Source organism: Ambystoma mexicanum, chromosome 12 (assembly GCF_040938575.1).
Source record: "Ambystoma mexicanum isolate Mex_15411 chromosome 12, UKY_AmexF1_1, whole genome shotgun sequence".
Taxonomy (NCBI): domain Eukaryota; kingdom Metazoa; phylum Chordata; class Amphibia; order Caudata; family Ambystomatidae; genus Ambystoma; species Ambystoma mexicanum.
In genome coordinates, this window is record NC_090936.1 from 650,664,004 (window position 1) to 650,685,808 (window position 21,805).

The following is a 21,805-nucleotide window of genomic DNA, read 5'->3' on the forward strand; positions in this document are numbered from 1 at the left end:
CCCAGGACTAAAAGACCCAAAATTCAAAGTTAACTTAACCACTGGACTAGCATCTCCGCCTGGAACGGGGCACATCGGCATGCATTTGTAATCGGGTCGCAGCCCGTTGGCACGTCAGCGGCTGCATATCACATGCTTCTTTCTGTTTATTTGGCCCAGGTCATGTGACACCCTATACATTCCAATGTTTCAGACAGGCTACAATCTCGATCCGTCTATAGCTGGTGGATGTACTTGCAAACTCTGCCCGCAAAGCCTCAACCAGAATGGCAGACTAACGGGTGGCAGAAAACGTACTGCTTTACAGATTAACTGGTTGCACGCTGCTGTGCCCTTAACAGTGCCTAATGAGGCGCCAGTCAGCGGCCATAGCTACTAAATTCAACCGCTAGGCTAAATGAATGTCGTTGAGTGCTTGCACTTAAATTGCACCCCTGCCTATCCGGTGCTCGCAGAGTCAATGCTAAACAACTGCAAGCCATCAGCAAGGCGCTCTGTCCTCCATGCCCCCCTCATTAAAATGAGATTAGTGGTCAGGCACTTAGCTCTTCAGTATTTAGGCTCTGAGAAACGTTTTGAAGAAACAAAGTAGAGCAGTGATATCCCCTTGAAGCATCGCGGTTCTGCACCAATAATTGAGCAGTTGCCAGGGTCATTAACGGCGTGGCTCTGTGTTTCTTAAGTGGCTAGTTTTCTGATGGCTATAGCCGGTAAAATAACTCACTGGGTTCAGCGCTCACTGCTGCAATGTGCGTGTGCTCTGCAGGTTGCAGGTTCAGCTACCAGAGAGAGAGGTCAGGTCAACTCAGCCTTTTATCCTGCTGAGGTTAATTAAGTGAGTACCAACACAGGTTGGGTGACTTTGTAGGTATATTTGGTCTATATGAAGCTCTTACAAGTAAGTGCTATATAATAACACAACATTATCATTTGGCTTTGGACATCTGCTTGCATTCACAGTAATTTGGTAAATTGGCCCATATGCGCTGATATTAATGATACATATGGTGATCCATTCTTGTATGAAATGTATATCACTTCACAGCAGACCTGCATGCACCCCCCACCCCCACCCCAGGCACACTCACATGGCATGGCATGGCAGGGAAAGCCCCTGAAAAGGGACGGTGTGGCTGAGACACACAGGCACTTGTTAGACTCTGCCCTAATGTTTACGTTGCTCAATGCTCACAGTAGTCCCACTCCAGTCCAGTCCTTACCTCAGTTGGCTGGCTGTTGGCTGGGCTGCTGCCTGCTGTCTGTGTGGCCGGCACTGGCACTGGGCACTCCACTGTCTGTCTGCTGGCCGGCCGCCTCAGTGCTGCTGTGGTCCTCCTGTCCTGTGTGGGCTGTGGCTGTGGGCACTGGCACTGTCGGTCTCGAGGTCCACTGCAGACGGTGTGTGCTTGTGGGGCACTGGGGCTCATATAGCAGCAGCCCAGCCAGTAGCATAATGTATGCATTGACGATTTCGCCGATTTGGCGGCAAATTGGGTGGGCAGGCACTGCCTGCCCAGCCGAATTTTCATTGGGTCAATGGGTCCGATCCGTCCACGGCGCCGGCGGCCGGGGGCCCAGGCCAGCCAGCCCCCAGGCGCACAATTTGAAGACCGTTGCTTTCAACTTTGCAAAGAAGTGTTACTTACTTCCTGCAGCAAAGTTGAAAGCAAGTGTGAAATGTGTCACTGTGTTTTACAGTGCCAGGCTCGGCCCCAGCTCAGCGGAGCCCTCAGTCAGCCTGCAGGCAGGCTGCACCCCCCAGGGTCAGGAGGACTCGGAGGGGAGGAGGGAGGCAGGTGTTACAATTGCTTTGTGTTTGCAATTGCTTCAGCCTGCCTCCCTCCGGCTCCCTAGTCCCACCACAGATTAAACAACTAAACAAGTTGTTCTCTCTCTGGCCGCGCCCGCCGCAGCCGCAGGCCAGAGGCTCGTGAGCTGACGGCAGGCGCACCGGCCCCCTGCAGTGGCACTGGGCGGGCGGCGGCATGCCGCCGGCCTGGCCAGGCCCCAGGCCCACCGGCCTGTGAATTATGCACATGCATTTGCATCTGCATGCATCATAAATTATGATGCATGCATGATGCAGATGCACTCATCAAAGCAAGGTAACTGACTAGTGTTACCTTGCTATGATGATTGTGCAGAGCATAGCAGACTCTCACTCCCCCTCCTGGCTCCCGCCTCCCGCCCTCCACTGACTGGCTGGCTCGCCCAGCCCAGGGCAGGCGAGGCGACTCACTCCTCCAGCACCGGCCCCCCCCATCCGGCCATCCCCTGATTTGGCCGCAGGCCGCGAATACTCGCGATGCCGCGGCTCGGCACACTGCAGCGCACACACACACACACTAGGCCGGGCCCGGGGGCCGCTGGCCCGGCCTGCCAATAAAAAAAAAGACATTTTTTTTTTTAAAAACGGCCCAGAGGTGGCTGCCGGAAAACCGGCCCCAGGGGACCCCAAAGTCGTTCGGCCACGGGCCGAAAGACCGAAAGGGCCAGTCCGACCCTGGTCGTGAAGGCCCATCATTACATGAATATGGAACTCCTAAAGCCTAATTTGTTACTCTTGACAATCTCCATCAGTAGAACTGCTACAGGGGTCTGATATCCTGCAAGGCCCGTGTCCATGCTGCAGAAGCAAGGGATGCACGGAAAGTGACCAATAGATAAACCTGAGGTTAGTGCCCAATGGGAGTCCTTTTTAGTTGTTCCTATTAGGCCGTGGTTAAATGGGAATAAGGCAGATTGCATGTGAGTAGAGACACACACACACACACACACACACACACCTGTGGATGTTGGTTTGGTTATGTGTCTTCCCACCACAGACATCATAACCTTGCCAAGGCCTGTGTGACCTCCCTCTTCATAGGTGTCCTCCTCCAAACAAACCACGTTCATTGCAGATTTATTCCATGATGTCAATCAGCTGCATGTCTCGTGGGTTCATTAGCAAGCATGTGACGTGCATCTGATTGTCACTGAGGGAAACAGGAAACGAAAGCATGACCTCATGGGGGTCAATCGCAGACTCTTCTCTGTGAGAACCCTGCACATTTTGGTAAACTGGCACTGGCAGGAGACTCTAGTCCGGTGTTTTCTTTTTGATTCAGTCCATTTGCTTCGTTTTGTGGAAATAGTTTTAGGCTTTTTTTTCTGAACTAATACAGCTTTATATTTTAGCATGTCTGGGGACTGTGTACTGCTGATAAAAGGCAATATCGGCCGTGAGCTGCAGCTGCTTCGTGTATAGTCTCCCCACAAGCAGGGGTGCACCTAGGCTAGGGTGACCAGAAGCCCTGGTTTTGCCACGACTATTCCAGATTAGGCCCTCTGTCCCGCTCTTTTTTTTAATTTTATTTAAAAGAATGTATAAGTAATTTATGGAACAATTCCAAACTAAATTATCGTTATTATAGTTAAGTAGTTTTATATTAAGCTCTCCTGCAGCAGTCTGGAATTCCCAACCTTTTCGTTAGCAGCAACGTGTATTGATTGATCGTGCCACAGAGACTGCTGATGTATGTAAGGGCTTCATAGCAAAACCTTAAATAGCAATCGGAGCAAAAGTTGCTTTGTTTTGAACATGCTTACAAGTCACAACCAAATCTACACAATTTATATCCAGGAGAATGACTGGACGGTCTGCCCGTATAGGTAACAAAGCTGTGCCTTGGTTGCTTTACCCAGAAGACATGGTCTGCATTGTCCTTACTACTATTGGCCTATAGCGGTCTATTACTGCCCTCACCTCCTTTGCCGTGTAGAACCACCTAACTATAAATAAAGTTACATCTAAAGTGCTGATTATTGGGAATCAGCGCAAGCCCTTTGGTGGGTTTGTGTGGAAAATGGATCAGCACTTACTGGAGGTGGTTGAAAACTAGGTTTATCTAGGGTTTCCCATAACTTACTGCCCAAGAATATATTTTATGATGAACATATTACAGCAAAAATCTGGAAGAGATGGCCTGTAATTTTTTTTAATTTTTTTTATTCAAACCGTTGTTTATTAGTTTGATCAACAAACTTTTACAACTTTTATACTTAAATAATTTCTTCGTATTGTGCATTTGATATTTTCAGATAGAGTTTTTCTTCCTGCTAGTCTATTCCCTTTACCTACGTTATACAATTTAATATAAATTATATAATAAACACTTAAAAGTTCATTCATTTGCTGTTCACCATATAGCCGGTGTTTTGACATCTTCATATATAGGTATATATATATATTGAAAAAAATAAGGGTGGTATAATGCACTATTGTTGGTACTTCATTTTTGAATTTAAATCTAATTATACAATTTGAAAAAGCTACCGGATAGCATTGGCATAGCCCAACCTCTATGTGAGAGCATGCAAGAAGGGAAACGACACTTGCAGCACCCAATCACCTAACGGCTATAGCAATAGACAAGTGGCATTTGCTAAAGCAAAAGCAATACAAATAAAGTGTTAGTTACATCAGCAGATGCTCTATCCCTTGAATCTTTTGAAACATATTCTCAAGTTCATGATTTATGATTGTTAAGAGTCCACACAAAGACAACATAAAACTCGTTCTAGTCCCCCACATGCAGGCTAACCAAAGCCATTCCCTGGTAGCCTCAGAGAGTGCGCCATCTGTTGCAATTGTTAATAAACCTGTTGTCTCAAAGTGGGGACAGAATATAACTAGATGTTTCAGCATTTCTTTAATAGAGGCGTCATTACAGAACCTGCACCCCAAAACCCCATCTGCTTTCAGGTGAGGGCTCCAACTGCCAATTCTTTCTAAAGTTAGGGATTGGTTAATTTTGAAACGAAAATAAATTTCCCTGGCTTTAGTACAGGGAAATTGAATTACATACGGTTTGTGTGGACGTCTAGGGGAGCAGAAGAGGGCTGCTTCCTTGTATCCTTTAAGTTCAGCTATTCGATTTAACGGTTTGCACCAGTCATGCTCAATAATGCGCAACTTTACGTGATTTGGTCTAAATTCCAAGTCTGCTGGTTCAAGTGCAATTTCGTCCAGTAGATGGACCATTTGTGAGTAATAGTGCGTGATGGAGGATCGTTCAGAGGCGACCATTAGTTGTCCTAAATCTTCATACAAACAATTATCTGGTGGGTATAACATTCTGGCGAAGTTGGACAATAGGCGCCAGTTCTGGCATGCGGACAAAGCAGTAAGACCAAATTCTTGCCTTATTATCACATTTGGAATGGATTTGGCCAACCGCAATGCCCCCTTCCATATGCGTCCTTGTAGCTCGTCAAGATAGCTGTTGATGTTCACAAGGCACATATCCAAAGCGAAAAAGAGCACAGATTCCACTTTCAATATGTAGAATTGCAGTAGTGGCAACAATGAGAATTTACAGAACTTAACGTAAACCATCCGCATTTGGGTGGAAAGGGTAGCCGCTTTCTTATGTAATACCTCTTTCCACATTGCCAAGGAATGGGAATCAGTTATTGTGTAACCAAGATAGCGGATGGCAGGCACTATGGTTATAGGAAAGTTTTTCAATTCTCCAATTGCGGGTGATGTTTTTCCTCTTAAAATTCCTAAATATCACAATGTGAGATTCTTACATTGCATTTTAAGTTGTGGGTCTGACAATAAGAGGCAAATAAGTCTAATTTAATTTGCAGGCCTTTAGGAGTACGATCAAAGATTACAATATCATCGGCGAAGGCTAACCATTGAATTTCTAAATGACCAAGCCTTGCCGGATAAGAGATCTGATTGTTCCAAATGTCGTTAATGCCACATAAGTAGAGATTGAAGAGCGTGGCCGCTAGGTTGCATCCTTGCTTTACACCAACATCGATCTTTATCAGATGCGTTGTTGCACCTTCATTGTTGACTCTTACCAAATAAGTGGTATTTGTGTGAAGCTTGGATATCAACTGTATAATGTACTCGGGTATATTCATGGCAACCATTTTTTTCCAGAGTGGTGCACGTATGACAGAATCAAAGGCGGAGGTAAGGTCTATTGATGCCATGTAAAGTGGACCAGAATCCCGTATTTTGGTTTTCGCTAGCAGATGCGCCATAATTGTTGCATTAAGGGGATTACCCATCCTTGCCCGGAAGCCAATTTGATACCTGGACAGAATCCTAAGCTGCCCAATGACCGCTTGTAATTCCCCCAGGAGCAAGCTAGCAAACACTTTCACAGCAGTATTAATTAGCGCAATTGTTCGAAAATTGCCGGGCTCAGACCTTACTCCTTTTTTATATATTGGCACGATGATGGAATTTAGCCAGGAAGGGGGGGTGTCAGCGCTTGATAGAATGTTATCAAAAAGTTTCTTGAAGAACTGGGCCCACATAGCTGGATGTCGTTTGAGCACACAAGGTGGAATCCCATCAGGGCCCGCTGCTTTTGAGTATTTTAATGTGATTATCGTGGTCTCTATACTAGACATTTCCCATGGCGAAAAAAACGCAATGGCTAAGCTAGTCCATTTATACTCGATTTTTACAAAGGCTGCTGGGAGGGCACATTTTTTTTATGAAAAACTCTTCCAGACCTGTGCAGAGATCATAGAAGACTGACCAGTGGGTAGTACAGTAGTACCCGCCCTGAGCAAGGCCCATGTGGATCGTCTATCCCTGTGGCAGAGTGTGCCAAACATTTTCTGATTTGGCAGATTGTGAATGTAATGCTTATGATCTCTGCATTTGTTTCGATAGATGTTCAAAACCCTTTTTTTGCATCAGGAAATCCCCCCACGTGGGAGGGGTTCTAAGAATTTCCCGGAGAGCCGCATTCTTTGATCTCTTGGCTTCGAGAATAATGTTGGAATTTAGAATGGTGGATCCTGCGAGAGGATGTGGAATATTTGACCGCAGAGAGTTTATTACACCAATTATTATTCTAGATAAACCATCAAGTTCTAAATTTGGGAACGTTCGATGATGGTAAGAGCTGTAATAGAATATGAGGCGTGCAGAGATCATATCATTTACCTTATCACAAAGTTTGGTGGCCCATCGAATTGACAGTCCAGGTCGATCCCCTTCTAGCAACCCTTGCTGATGGTCCTTGACTAATAATGCCACATCTAACTGCAGGTTCAAATGAATCATGTAGTGGTCACTATAGCCAGGATCATGTATTTTGATGTTATTGGAGAGCGACTGCAAGCCCCGAGATGTCAAAATAGTCAATACAAGTAGAGCTGCCACCTCTCTTCCAAGTATAACACCCATCGCTAGTCTCAAAAGGGAGAATGTCGAGTTCCCAAGATTCCAAGTACTCTTTCCACAATCGACCTCAGTATACCGCTTGCTGAGTAGCCCCACAATTGACAAGGTTGGAATTAGTATTCAAACAATACGCATTAAAATCCCCTCCTAAAACAATGTCACAGGTAGGATGTACCGTTAAAACTTCGTCAAATAAAGTATCCAGCTCTTGGAAAGCAAATGGTAGGTTGAGAGTTGCTGAATTATGGTATAGGCATACAATAAGAAATGGAGTGGACTGTTTACCCTTAAGCAGGATCAGTACGGCCAACATTGCAATTGCATTGTAGACATCTAACACAAGTGCATTTAGGTTGGTGTTTAAACATATTGCTAGTCCACCGTATGGCCTACCACATGTGCCTCGTTTCGCTTTTGTTTGATGTAAGGTGTATCCAGGCAACAGGAGTTCGTGGTCGCACATAGTTTCCTGGCATAACATAATATCACATTCCATACCTATGTGTGCATTGTTAAACCATGATTTTAAATTACTAAAACCACACGAGTTCCAAGACAAAATGGATAAGGAAGATGGCTGGTTAGTGGGGAGTGTTATTCATAGCTGGGTTTAGAGTGTTGTTTAAAGCGGCTAACCATGACCAGTCCTTACTAGTATTGGATAAGGCTACTAGTTGGGCAATAACTTCTGCATTTACCCTGTCTGTGTAACACCAGAGACTAAATTTGGTAGCTGCACAGGAGTATGCACCAAAGGAGTTTCATTAAATGAAATGGCGTCATCTATAGAATCGAAGGGGTACGGCATCAGGCCGATAAAACGCAACTCTTCCGTATATTGTAAGAGGAGGTTGGTAATAATGGCCGATTGCACCTTACACACCATACGATGGTTCTGAATTGGCGGCAAAGTAATCCACTCAATGTCAGTCGTGTGCAGAGTGCGAAGACCAGGAATTCGACTAAAGGCCTGCAGCAGTGCAGATCGATTAAGTAGCTTTATGCCATCTTGTCCGAGATGATTTCCCATCCTATGATCGTAGTGGACTGTTTGGTCATTTCCTCCATCACTTCAAAGTCCCCCCCACAATGTACTGGAGATGAGTCCCGCTGCCTTTGGTTTTCACCCACGCCCTTTGAGTCCTGCGAGAGTGGAAGCTTCTTGCCAGACTCGCTGTATTTCCCAGGGTAGTGAGGCTGGTGTCGCTCATCATTTGCTGAGACAGCCCCAGAAGCTGGCTCCTTGTCCAGCTCCATTTCGCTATTAAGGCATGGTGTCTCTACTACCTTTCCTATTCGAGTGATTTTGTTGTCAATAGATTTGAAAAAGTTAGGTAGTTGAGTCTGAGACGACGAGTGCACCTTCTCATCAGTAAAGGCATTCGTCTTTAGAGGCTGGAATTTTTTGGAGTTTTTATTGGAGAGAGTTTCCCCAGGGTCCAAGACATTTTCAGTGATTTTTCGATACTTCTGGAGCGAGCGATGGTGCAGGTACGTTGTTCTTTGCAATTTTTTTTTTTTTTTTTAGTTTTTTCATTTAGTTTTACTTGGGCAACAGGTTCTTCTTGAGAATTTTGGGTCGCTTTTTTTCGATCTACTTTCCTTTTCAAGGCGCGGAAAAAGAGTCTTTTTTTTTCCTTCCTTGAAATAAAGGAACGCTCTGCATGAGGGGGGGGACTTTCCACAACAGCAGGTGGAATGCTATCAGGAGCAGAGCCAATTTGGTCATTGTTCTGAAATAGTTTAGTTAGTGCTGAGGGGATGTCAGGATGGAATGCCTGACCACCCTCCGTACAGCCAGAAGAGATCCCCAATTTCTCTTCCCCAGGGCCAGGTTGCAAAAAGAATAGCACCTGTTCCAGCTTCTCAGCATGTAAAGCAACTTCCATACATAGTTGAGCATGCGTGAGAATGTGGCAGGAGGTGTCAGTTCTTGGGGCAAGCACAGTTTGCGCAAATGATTGGGGGGAATGAATAAGTAACACAGGGGACATTCGTGATTTTGGATCCATACAGAGGGTCAGCTGGATCATCTGTTTGCGTAGTCACAGAGATATTGTGAGGTGCTTCCATTTTTAACGGTTACTGCACCTCTGGTACCTGTCTAAGACTGTCAGCAAATATAAAACCCTCCAATTTATTAATTTTTAATAGGATTTCTGTCAACGCTGATTTACAGTCCCTTAATTCATAATGCGTGTACTCGTGGCCACGATCCAATAAATTAAGTATTCTTGTTAATACGGGGTAAGATGCTTCAAGGGATTGCATGTCCTCCGTGGGTTCCAAGATGTCAAAACCCAATGGGTGATTCGACAGCTTTTTGGCAGGCGAGTACGAGGGGTCTATTCCAGATTTTATAATTCCACTTGGTGCTCGGGTTGGGGAGGAGGGCCAAGAGTTAGAAGCAGGAAAGTTGGAAGGCTTGGTTTCATGAAGAGGAGGTGCTGGTGAGATGTTTATGTCCTCCATGTGAACCACATCTTTACAATGAATGTGCACATCAGCTCTTTTGCAACTAGGATAGGTGACTGGCGTGGAAGGACCAACCGATAGCCGCACCCGTTTTTCAAGAGCAGCGAGTACGACCGGGGCTAGTATGGAGTTGTCAAAGGGTGAGGAGGGAATGTCATCAATAGACTGTTCCGGGCCAGGAGCTGCAATATCCATACGCATGCTAAGAAAACTTTTGCGGGGTGGTTTGGGAGAAGGCTTACTTGGTGGAGGATCAGCGCCAAAGAAGGGAGACCCATTTGTTGCAGCTGCGAGTGCCTGGGCACGCGCATAGGAGAATGCCACCTCATGCTTTATTAGGTCCTGGTCAGTGACAGGACCCCAATGCGCTGCCAGGCCGGTGCCTTCACTCGGCACAGGAGCGTCGCTCCTCACGAAGTCCTTTTATAGTAACATTTGTTTGTTTTTCCGGCTTTTTTTTGTGTTTGCAGGTTTGGCAGGAGACAATTGTAAAGGGCGACCACTACGCAAACATGAAACCATTTAAGCCTAACGTGCTACGTTCTGGGAAGACCAAGCTCAAAGCCCCACAGAATACACCACTTAGACCAGGAAATTCTAAGAATGTGAATCACCCAAAAGGGCCCGTGCTCACTGCCTCACCGCCTAACAGCCCAACAGCCACTTGGAGCCCACTTCGATGCGCGCGCGCAATGCGCGTGCGCACGGGCTAAATAGGAAGTTGGAGCTGGCAGGGGGCCGTGCGAGGAGGAAGGGGGGCGGAGCCAGTCAGGGAGTGACTGCAAAAAAGAAGAAAAAGAAGGAAGTTACCCTTTAGAACACCAGAAGAGCACAAGCATGGAAAACCTATTGAAGAAGCCGCGGCAAAGCCGCGGCGACAATTTTCAAACTAAAGCAGAAAAAGCTGTTCATTAAGAAAAAATAATAGTCCATTACTTGGTGAAATGTCCAATGCAGAGTTTCGCCGTCAGAAAACCTCCTCTTGCGTACGGCGCTTGAAAAGGAAGCAATATGGTGCTAGACGAAAGTCCACTGGAAGGCAGCAAGTCCAGCAGCAAGTCCGGCCAGCCCAACAGCCACTTGGAGCCCACTTCGATGCGTGCGCGAGGGCTAAATAGGAAGTTGGAGCTGGCAGGGGGCCGTGCTAGGAGGAAGGGGGCGGAGCCAGTCAGGGAGTGATTGGTGAAATGTCCAATGCGGCGTTTCGCCGTCAGAAAACTTCCTCTTGCGCACGGCGCTTGAAAAGGAAGTAATAGGGCGCTAGACGAAAGTCCACTGGAAGGCAGCAAGTCCCGGCAGCCCAACAGCCACTTGGAGCCCACTTCGATGGCCTGTAATTAAAAAATGTATTTCGAAAATGGGTTAACAACATTGAGGCCCTACTATCTATATATGGCAGCAGTATCGTCCCTGGCCTTTTGTACGGCCTTGAGATCCTGTCGGAGAGACATGTTCAGTGGTTGGAACAGGTAGAGGGAAACCTTTTACATTCCATTTTGGAAATATCTAAATCCGTCCAGGTAGAGGCAGCCAGAAGCGAGCTGGGAGTAATGTTGATTCGATCCCCGCTGGCTTATACAGCGGTGCAAGCTTTTTGGGCATTTGTCTCTACTTTCCCAGAGGATCGAGCATTAGTGGGCCTTTCGGCCGGGTGCTTAGTGGAACAGCTTTCTCACAGGATTGAGGAAATCTTCAATGTCTCAACTTCTGAGAACACTGTCTTCTATTGTGACCAATTGCTGTCTCTCCCCAATGCCTGGATGATATTGAGAAAATAAATCGCTGCATTGGGATGCGGTTGAGAATGCATCCAAACTCAAGGGTAAAAAGCGCTATATATGAATATAGACTACAGAGTTTTCAGCTGGGAATTCCATTCTTGTACTTTACCAACGGAAAGCTGAGAAGGTTTGTAACTCTGCTCCTACTTAATATTGTACTAACTCGTGAGTATACATTCAGATTGTTCAAAACTGATAACGGAACAGCAAAGCTGTAGACTTTGTAACTGTGTCTAGGAAACCATTCACCACATTTTAACAGCGTGCCCTGCATTACAAACCATCTATGCGAAAGGATATCCAGACATTCTAACCAATATTGTCTTTGTCACTTCTGATACCTTTTGGAGTTCCATTTAGTCTGTCTCATCTTTGGTTATCACAACTGTGGCTATTGACATATGGCGTGAGTTCTTGGTTTTACCCATGGTATATTAACGGTGCATTTATGAAATCTGTATTAAAAAACAAATGGTGTTTTTGGTATATTTGCCTCATGACTATTTTTCATTGAAGATTTTAATGTAATTTTTAACATCACTATATAATTATGATGTATGTATTGTAGGAATGTCTTTGTTTTTTTGTTGTGCTAAGGTGGTGATTAACCAGAGCACTGAAATAATTTAAAAATAATTGGACTATTATGCCAGCACCTAACTTGGGGTAAGTTTGCCCTTGACCTTTGCCCTTGCAACCCTCAACCCCCATTAAACTGTATTTTGTTTTTTAAGTGTGTGCTCCAGCACCACATCCTCCCCTTGCTGCTTCCTGGTGTGCCTTTGCCCCCTCCTTCCTTCCTGCCCACCACCCTCTGATTGTCCTCAGAGGCCCCTTTAAGACACATTTCCTGGGAAGCCTGCCTGGGCAGCCCTCTGCAAAGTACCACAAGGCAAAGGGCAGCTTCTGAAGAAGCAGCTCCACTCTGCGTTTGCCCGTGTTTGCCTGGGAAACCTGCCGCAGTCAACCAGCAGCGACTGATAAGGTAAGTGTGGTCTGGATGGGTAGTGCAGCCGTTACTGCACTCAAGTAAAACCCTGCCATTCTTTATCTTATGCCTACTTGCATTTGGTCTACTTATAAAGATTAGCTTTAGCTTGCATGTAACTGCTTTGTGTAAACTACCCATATGTGCACTTAACCTGTTTGGCTAGATTAACCAGGTTCTGCGTCTGGTCTAACTGAATGGGCTAGCCCTATGCTCCCTGCAACGCCATGAGATGGGCATGGTGTAACGTATGTATCGTGTGGGGGCCCGCCCCACCAAGATGGAGTGCTGGGAAGGGGAGATGTACCACACTTGGAAGGATTGTTGGGGGTGGGAGGTGTGCCACACTTGGAAGGATTGTTGGGATGGGGGTGGACCACACTTAAATGGATTGCTGGGAATAATATAACACACTTAGATGGACTGTTGGGGGTGGGAAATGTAACACACTTGGATGGATGGATGGATGGATGGATGGATGGATGGATGGATGGATGGATGGATGGAAGAATGGTTGGGAGTTGAAGGTGCGCCACACTAATATGGATTGTTGGGAATATTAAATATACCGCACTTAGATGGATTGTTAAGTGTGGGAGGTGTACCACTCTTGGAGTGTTGAAACCATGAATGTGTCACCAGTAGATGGATTGTTGGGGACAGGAAATGTATTGTCAACATAGCCCAACATTTCGTGGGGAGGGGGGCCCTACACCCTGAGCTGCCTAATGATCGGTGTGCCGCTCCCCACAAGGCACTCGAGAAGGGAGGTCACAGGGAAAGTCTATACACAGGGCATGTTTCATGCGTGGCTTATTTCGTATTCCTATCTGCTTAACGAATGCAATACAAAGTTCTTACTTATGCAAGTAATATGAGAATTAAAATATGAGAATGAAACACATTCTTCCTGTGAACACATACTCTGCCACCCGCACACAACACACTTCACAACCCACACACAGAGTGCTCCCTACACAGCTCCCTTCAGATATACACTTCAGCCCACACACTGACTGCCTCCACTGTTAACATGCGTTGCTTAAAGAGACACACACTGCCCCTCCTCACGAGCCCTGCCCCTATAAACACTGCCTCCCCACACATACTGCTACACACACACACAGACAGACACACACTTCCCACACACCACCCTGCCCCCACGCACACTGTCCCCATACATACACATGTTCTTGCCTCGCACGCACACAGACCTCTGAAACATGCCCATGCACTTTATACACACACGTCCTCCAAACCAATCCACTGCCCACAAATACTACCCTCCCCCCCCACACACTTTTCTCCCACACAAATAGCCCAGCCCATACACACCTTGGCCATAATCGCACACAATTACTGCTCCTCCATATACATGACCCTGCCCCCACAAGGAGACCCCCATGCACAATCTGCCCCACACAAACTGGCCGGAATAATTTTTCTCAGACACACCATGCCCCTGACAGTTCTAACCACACTCACCCAACACTCGCATTCCACCACGCACACCCATCCCCAAACAAACCGTCCTCCCGTCACAAATCCATCCTCCCCACGCACACCAACCCCCCCCACACACAGAGCATGTCTCCTCACACCTGCTGACCCCACACACTCTCCATGCACACACACTGACCACGAAACACTCCACAGACTAATACTTCCATCACACATTCACACCTTGCCAACTCGCACACAATGCCCCCTCATGCTAATGCTCACACTCCCTGCCACATACATTCCCCCATGTGCACACGCGCACTCTCTCTGTCCCCCACCCCCCACACACAGTGATACTTAACTATGTTGTGAGTACTTGGGCATTGCACGGCAATTCATGCCGATGGTTTGTGTTCCAGGGCATTTGATGCTCATCCATGGTGATGAGGCAAGTACTTGATATGTGACCAATATCTGCCAACAGGTGCGAATAGCTAAGCATATCGGACACATGCTTATCTATTGGCTTTGTCAATGTTTGTTTTTTCTGTGTTTGATGAAAAGCCTCACAAAATTGGATGCCATCTTGGAGTCACTCAAGTCAAGCAGTTGTTTGTAGCAGAACCACATTGTAGAACTCTGTATTTAAACTAAGTCATATGATTTTGAAATCTTTTCAGTTATTTGAACAGATTATGCAACTGAATTTAAAATAAAAATGCTATAGATGTATGAATAGGTGCCGCTACTTTTGGATGAGTTAACAGCACACACCATATACATCATATAATCAATCACAGTTGTACAACCAGCCAACATTATTATTATTTTAACAGATTGCAACCGCTTGTTTATTCGGTTGCATAGAATCGGCAAGAGCGAGCCCTATACAATTGGTACAACATACATCTCGCTTTACAAGCTAACCCCAACAGGATTAACCATCAGTCTTGCCTTGAGAAAGACCTAGGTATAGGTTGAAACACGTGTCGGCAGACTGGCTTGAGATAGTTGTAAAGAAACAGAATACAAGATTTTATCTTAACCCTTTATTTGCTTCAGCCATCTTATTATCAGCAGCAATATTGCTCAACAAATGGGTGCCGTCTCTAATTTCTACACAAGCAGCACATCAAAATAGTGGAACTATATTCAAATCATACAGGGGTAAAGTGTGACCTTCATAAGAATGCTACACACATGCTGGACTCTGGCCAGCATGAGCCCGGTAATGTTTTGTCAGGTAAAAGAAAACGAAGTCTCTGTGCAGTGATGAAATCATGGGGAAACCTCGTTTATGGCCCATCCTTGTGCTTTGGACACCATGACGAAGGCTCTTGGCAGGCCAGTTTTGTTCGTTTTTGTTTTAATCCTGATCAGTTCCCCTGCACGACCAACGATATGGAAATGACCATGAAGCCGCGGTTTCTCGGCCTCCGCATGAATTGAATATTTGGGCGTGTCACCATTTGAACCTTATTATCTTACTCCAACTGGGGAATTCTCGATGGGTTGTGGTCCTTGATTGCGACCGTTTTGATTCCTAGATACAGACCCACGTTCTTTCCCTGCCCCAATATTGCATAGTTTCCCTTCGAACCAGAGTAGCCTCTGGTTTAACATGGAAAAGTAGAGAGACGCCCTCCCCCAAATACACACTTCTTCCTTGGAATCGTTGATATTTACCTAATTCATCCAGGGATTGTTCTTCCGTTGGCTGGAGTGAGAGGTTTCAACAGTTTTCGTACAGCCAGAAATGAGACTCCCATGTTAAGACCCACGTGTGCAGATCTGCACCCTATATAATATTATTGTAACTGGTGCCACCTCAATTACGTTCTTTAACAATTGTTACTTTTTCTTTCTGTGATGGTGTAGCTGTCAGTAGACCGTCTATTCATTTAGTCTGCCATATTATTCAAAGTACTAAGAATGTTGAGCAATCCAGTTTGGAAGGGAGCCTTTAGTGACAGGATATAGAAGCTACATTGGAATGTAGCGACAGGCTTGATGGGTTTTTCAGTCATGTGGTGTAATGTCTTTTACAGCGAGTTGCAGTGTTAACCCTCAACGGATGCTATTGCGAGTAGGAATTGTTGTCAGGAACGCACCTATTTAGGGGTTTTATAGTGCACCTTACAACCACTTCCTAGTTCATGTGACTCTTGTAACATTGAGTCCCTGAAGAACATTGTTAGTCACGTCAGCCTCTCTGAGGTTTGATGTGTGTTAGGGTTTTCCTGTTTGCAAGGGTGCATTGCCACGCGCTCCCTTTTGTAATGGGGGTGTTGGGGGTCTGATGTTGGTATGGTGGGGGTCTGATGTTGGTATGGTGGACTCCGAAAGATTAATTGACTTTGTCAGTCCTCAGGGCTTTCTTTAAAGCTGGCGAAGCGTTCTCAGTTGTGGGTTTGGCTTGCTCTAGTTTTGGGGCCCAAGCTCTTGGCGCGCGTTGCGTCTTTCCTTTAAACTTGGGCAGAGCTAAGAGATTTGAGCAGCCTGATATTTGATAGCGCCTGCTTCCTAATGTGTTCCAGGACCTGGATCCACCACGGCTTTGTAGATCAGCCAGTAAATCTGTGCTGGTGGCAGCAATGATGCATCCTATCTTTTCAGTTGATCACAATACGATTTCTATGCTGCTGACAAAGTACATGTCGCGTGGCCACTAGGTGAGGTGGAAGAAACGCTGCTATAGATCTTCAACTGCATCCCTAGGCCGTGAACTTCTGTGCCCCACTTCGAAACCTGCTTGTGCCTTCACACTACTGATGGCGGTATGTAGTGGTTTTTTGGGAGCCAAATAGAGAGTTTGTAAGGTTCCCCCTATACAGCCACGTCTTTGCTACCATCTTGGGGTGTGCTTTGTGCTCTAGGAAGTCTATGCCTAGTCAAAAAAGAATACATTTCTGCCGTGTTTTAACGAAATGTATATTTTTTTTAATGATGGGGTTGTTTGATCGCCTTCCATGCAGGGCTCTAGCGCGGGGCCGGGATTCGAACCCCTGTTGTCCGGCGCTGTCTTGCTTCCATGACCAGCGCGTTGGCCCGTAGCTAACCTTACCGGCCATACAATAACGAGATTAAAAATGCAGACCTGTTTACGCAGGCGAATAGAGTCTGGTGGCAGATTGTAGGTATTCTGCCCTGTGTCCAGGAGCTCGTTTGGCGATCGGCTAAATAATAGAATTGCGATACGTGGGTACAGTCCTGTGTGCAGACTCCTTGCACCACTCTGGGGTGCACCTGTAGATGTGTTTGTAGTGTATGCTTGGTTACAGCAGGTGCTGTTTAGCAGGCACGTCGGCAGGAATCCTGCACCATGGCCCCGCAGACACACATTATTTCACTTAGATGATCAACAACAATGATGGCTGTCAAGCAAGTGACACTAGGTGACCTGCTTTGAACACGCCGGCTGTAAAACACTAAGTGTAGGGCACTTGATCCGATTGTAATTATGGTGGTAATGTACCAGCGTAGGAATGTTAAATGTAGAGTGTATGTGGATAGTGGGAGTGAGGAGAGATGAAAGGACTTCCTTGGCATATGGCACTAGTTTAACTGGTTCCCCAGCAGACATGAGAGGAAGTCCTGCAATGGGTGACTGCAGGACGTTAGGTCCACTCCATTTGTGCTATATCCACTCCACTCTCCCATGCATTTTTGCAGTCTAATTTATGCCGCCCATTTTGAACATAGTGAGACGTTTGCCATTTAACAGATGCATAATGTCCCGAGAGTTAAATCAAGTCCGTCATTTCATGCTCAATTGCAGGTCTGCGACCACATTAGGGTCCTCCTAGGTAGCCGCCTATGGTGTCACCAGCTGTGGTGAATTATTGCAAAGCAAAAACAAAGAGGTGATGGCTGGAAGGTTTAGAATTAATCTTAACCACTGTCAATGATCTGGGCAACCCTCCAGATCACCTTTCTTCCCCTACCAAGCCATTACAGAAGGGGAAAGACCATATGCAAATCGGGCTTGGCCCCACCCCAAAAGGGGCAGTCCAGCCCGAACTGCTAGGCCACATCCCTTCTGCACAAGACCACAAGCATCCCCAAACATGTTTCGCCCTTGTTGGTGCTCATCAGTGAGGAGTAGCTTGGGTCTCTAGGCCCAGCAGGCACGGGACCCACGTCTGGGCATACCCGTCCCAATTGCGTGAATTATTGCAAAACAAATGCTGGCTTATACCAAACATATGCATTGTAGCGATGTGACCACATTTACTTCGCCAATGCTGTCTGCTGTAAAAGCCTATCCCCTAGTCACAGACCAATCGATCCCCTTGGGAAAAACAAATCAGAAAAAAAATGGTTTACGAAAATTTCCCCAGTGAACAAATCCAAAACCCGAACTGGAGCCAAGGAGTTGAATTTTGGACCCAAGAGGGATGGAAATACAGGCGACCCAGTCAAGCCACCTAGGCCAGGAAGAAGGCAGGAAGGCACACCCCTGGACCTGATGGCCCAAACTAGCTTATCTAACAAGAAATGGACTACATATCCCATAATCCCCTGTTCCTTACAGAAGAAATCCCAGATTGGTTCAGCAAAACTCACTTACAGATTTGGACTTTGGAAAATAATTGGGGGAAGACCAAGGTAGCCCACATAATTGTTTTATGCCTCCTTAAAGGTAGTAGTCATGGGGGAATATCCCCCGACCCCATTTGATATCCAGAGTGGAAGTAGGAAGGCTAGTCCTCACCAAGAATGGAGTGCACGAACCATAGAGGAGGGGAAGACGAGACCAGAGGAGATTGAAGGCTGGAGACCAGAAATGCAGAAAGGAAGGAGATTGAAGTGGAGACCAAACGGCAGGTGAATAGAGAGATGGTCACAGCCCTAACAAAAAGGCAGTGGAAGAAAAGGTGGAGGCCTATACTAAGAAGGTGAAGACTAAGGTTCTGGCAAAGGGGCAGGCGAGACTAAAAAGAGAAGTTGATAAGAGCAGATTAAGAAAGTAAAAGTCCCCTGGGAACTAACTGGGGAAAGTTGAACATAACAGCAACACTATAACAAACCCCAGCCGTCCTGAGACCTTAAATAAAAAAGCAGCAACTTTCCTTGTTGCGTCATATGTTCCAACTTGTGACAGCATGCATATTCTTTCTTCATCATGTCAGGATTCAAGGCGTCTGGTCTGCGGCTCATCATCTCTGTCTAGAATGAGTGGTATAAAATGCACTATCAGACACATGTGTATGCAATTTGCTGTGGTTCAGATACTTTATCCAACCGTCCGTCTCTGGTATTTGTCAGTGTTGAACAATTCTTTGAGGCGCCCTCCACAGGAGGGGGGAAAAAGAAGCACAAACAGAATGTGCTTATATGCATTCAGCAGTCCCAGGACCTTTGTGTACTAGAAGGCAGACACCAGCTTTCGTGATCCAACGTAGCAGGAAACTGCCTATAAACGGTGGCACAAACCCGCGTCACCAGCACCTTCGACTTCTGGTTCATGCAGATGGTTATGGTCTGCCGACTTGGAAGGGGTTGGTTCATAGTCGTGGGCCTGACAAATTGGCCTTGAAACCATCAATCGTTTCCCCATTATAAGGGACGCAGCAAGCACTAAAAGGACACTTGGCCTTGGTCAGCCTGCAGAACTGCCTTTACTGTTACCCTGTTACAACAAGATCCAAGGGGCGTTTGAATAACCACCGAAAATTGGGAATGTTCCCATGGTTGGCATTCTGCATGCTGTTTATTTATTTGGCCAGGTTTTAATATTTTAGTGAAGATCAAGAAATGTCAATTTCGCTTACAAAGGAGGAGCTCATTGCTTGGGATTGGGGAGGCCCGCCATCAACATCTCATGGAAGAACTGGTCATTTCTGATATTTTGGGAATATTTTGGTGAGTGAATGTCTGCTTCTATGGTAGTAGTTAAAGATGCTCGGTAGTCGCAGCTCTCCAATCAAATTGCAATTCACTGCTGACCGTCATCATTTTTGAGGTTCCCATACCCGCTTTTGATGGCGTTTCTTCACTTTGCACTTTTTGTTACACGCGGGTTTGATTTATGTGGTACATGACAGAGTGGGCAAAAAATAGACCACTCCTCGTCCACGCCCCACCAAATCCCCAACACGCTTCAGCGTGGAGTACTTGTGTGAGTGCACATCAGTTAATACCCAGGATGCGTAGTCTTTGAGGGCAGAAGGATTCCCTAAAGTCATCATTGGCGAAAGGATAGTACTGTTTCCCAATCCATAGAAAACCTGGGTTGGTCTCCCTGTAGCGAATGTGTAACCTATTCAAGGGAGTTAACATTCCAAACCTTAGCGAACCATTCTTGCTTCTGCGGGGGCTCCTTAGTGCGATGACCAATAGATACTCTAGAATCAAAATGGTGTATGCTTTTCGCCTGTGCTTTGGCCAAGACCAGCTGTTCGGACGCACATGCCCAACAGACATTCTCTGATTCCTCTACTGGTTTGAGTGCCTAAGATAGTCTGAATACTGTCATTGACAGACCCCCAGTACCCTGTCAGTTTTGGGCAGCTCTACCAGATATGTGTCCAGTTGCCTATTCCCGGCAGCAGCTTTGGGACACCTTGGTACTCATCAGGTGTAAGCGCACAGGTGTATAGTGCAATTGGGTCATAACTGTATACCAACATTTCCTGATTTGTATGGTGCGCGTGAGTTTCGGGATGTCCTCCCATAACTGCTCCCACTCCTCCCATGCTATGGTCTCCCCCAGAACCTTTTCCATTTGTGCATATAAATGTAGTGCGTGTTGGGGACATTGTCCACTATTTGCTTGTACACGCTGGACATAAGCTGTTTATCGCCTGGATAACAGAGGAGGAACCTTTTCTAATTGCGTCAGGGCTCTAGTAGCAGCCGATCCGATCTATTGAATGGGGCCATCAGCCAGTGCCAAAATGAAGATACTGCAATCTGTCCTCTTCCCCCAACCCCAACTTTGCCTTGCATTGGTCAAACGGTTTGATCTCAGAACATGTCCCTCATCTTGACGCATCCCGCAGCTTTCCAGCTGGGAAAGTGCCCCTCACATGCCCAGCAGTGAATTGCATGTTGCGAAATAGCAGGGTGAAGGGGGAGGGGAAGGAAGTAGTTCCGTGTTGTGTTGCTACCTTGCCCCACGTATCCTCCACTAGCTTTGTGATCATGCCTTTATGCATGTTTTGTGGTCTATCGGGTCTGCCAAGCCAGAGGATCTCTCCCAGCAGGGCCTCCATTACCGCCTTATCAATTTGTGTCTGTTTCCCAGATTCCCCAGTGAACCAATCTTTGATGACTCATAGTTGGGCCGCTATGTATTAACTTTGAAAATTTGGGAGGCCAAGCCACCCCTTTATGTGTGGGCGCCATCAATGTTTTTAGCGCTGTCCCTGGAACTTTGTTGTTCCATATAAAGGAAGAAATCATTTTATTAAGTGTCCGGAAAAACTGCTGCGGGATAGCGATTGAGAGTGCCTGAAAATAATAAAGAATTTTGGGCAAGACAACCATCTTAACTGTGTTTCTTCGCTCAAGCCACGAGAACGACGACAGAGGGCCCCATTTGCACAGTTGCAGCTTAATTGTTTACAGCAAAGGCTGGTAACTTGCTGTGTACAGTCTCCCCAGTGTTTTCGTTATGGTAGCCCCCAACAGTCTTATCCTCTCAGGGACCGACTTAAATTGAATAGCACCCTTGACCTGCGCCAAGCCTTCCCCCTCGACTAATAGGTTCAGGATTTCGGATTTGGTGATGCTAACCTTCAGCCCCGCTACGGCCCCAAATGCTTCAACTTCTCGGTTAACCTCCGGCATTGACTGCTCCGGCTCAACGCGAGAAGCATATCGGCTGTGTATGCCATCCCTTTGTGATCTTCCTCCACCAAAGGGAATACCCCTAATGGACCCTACCGTACGAATCCTATTGAGGAAGAG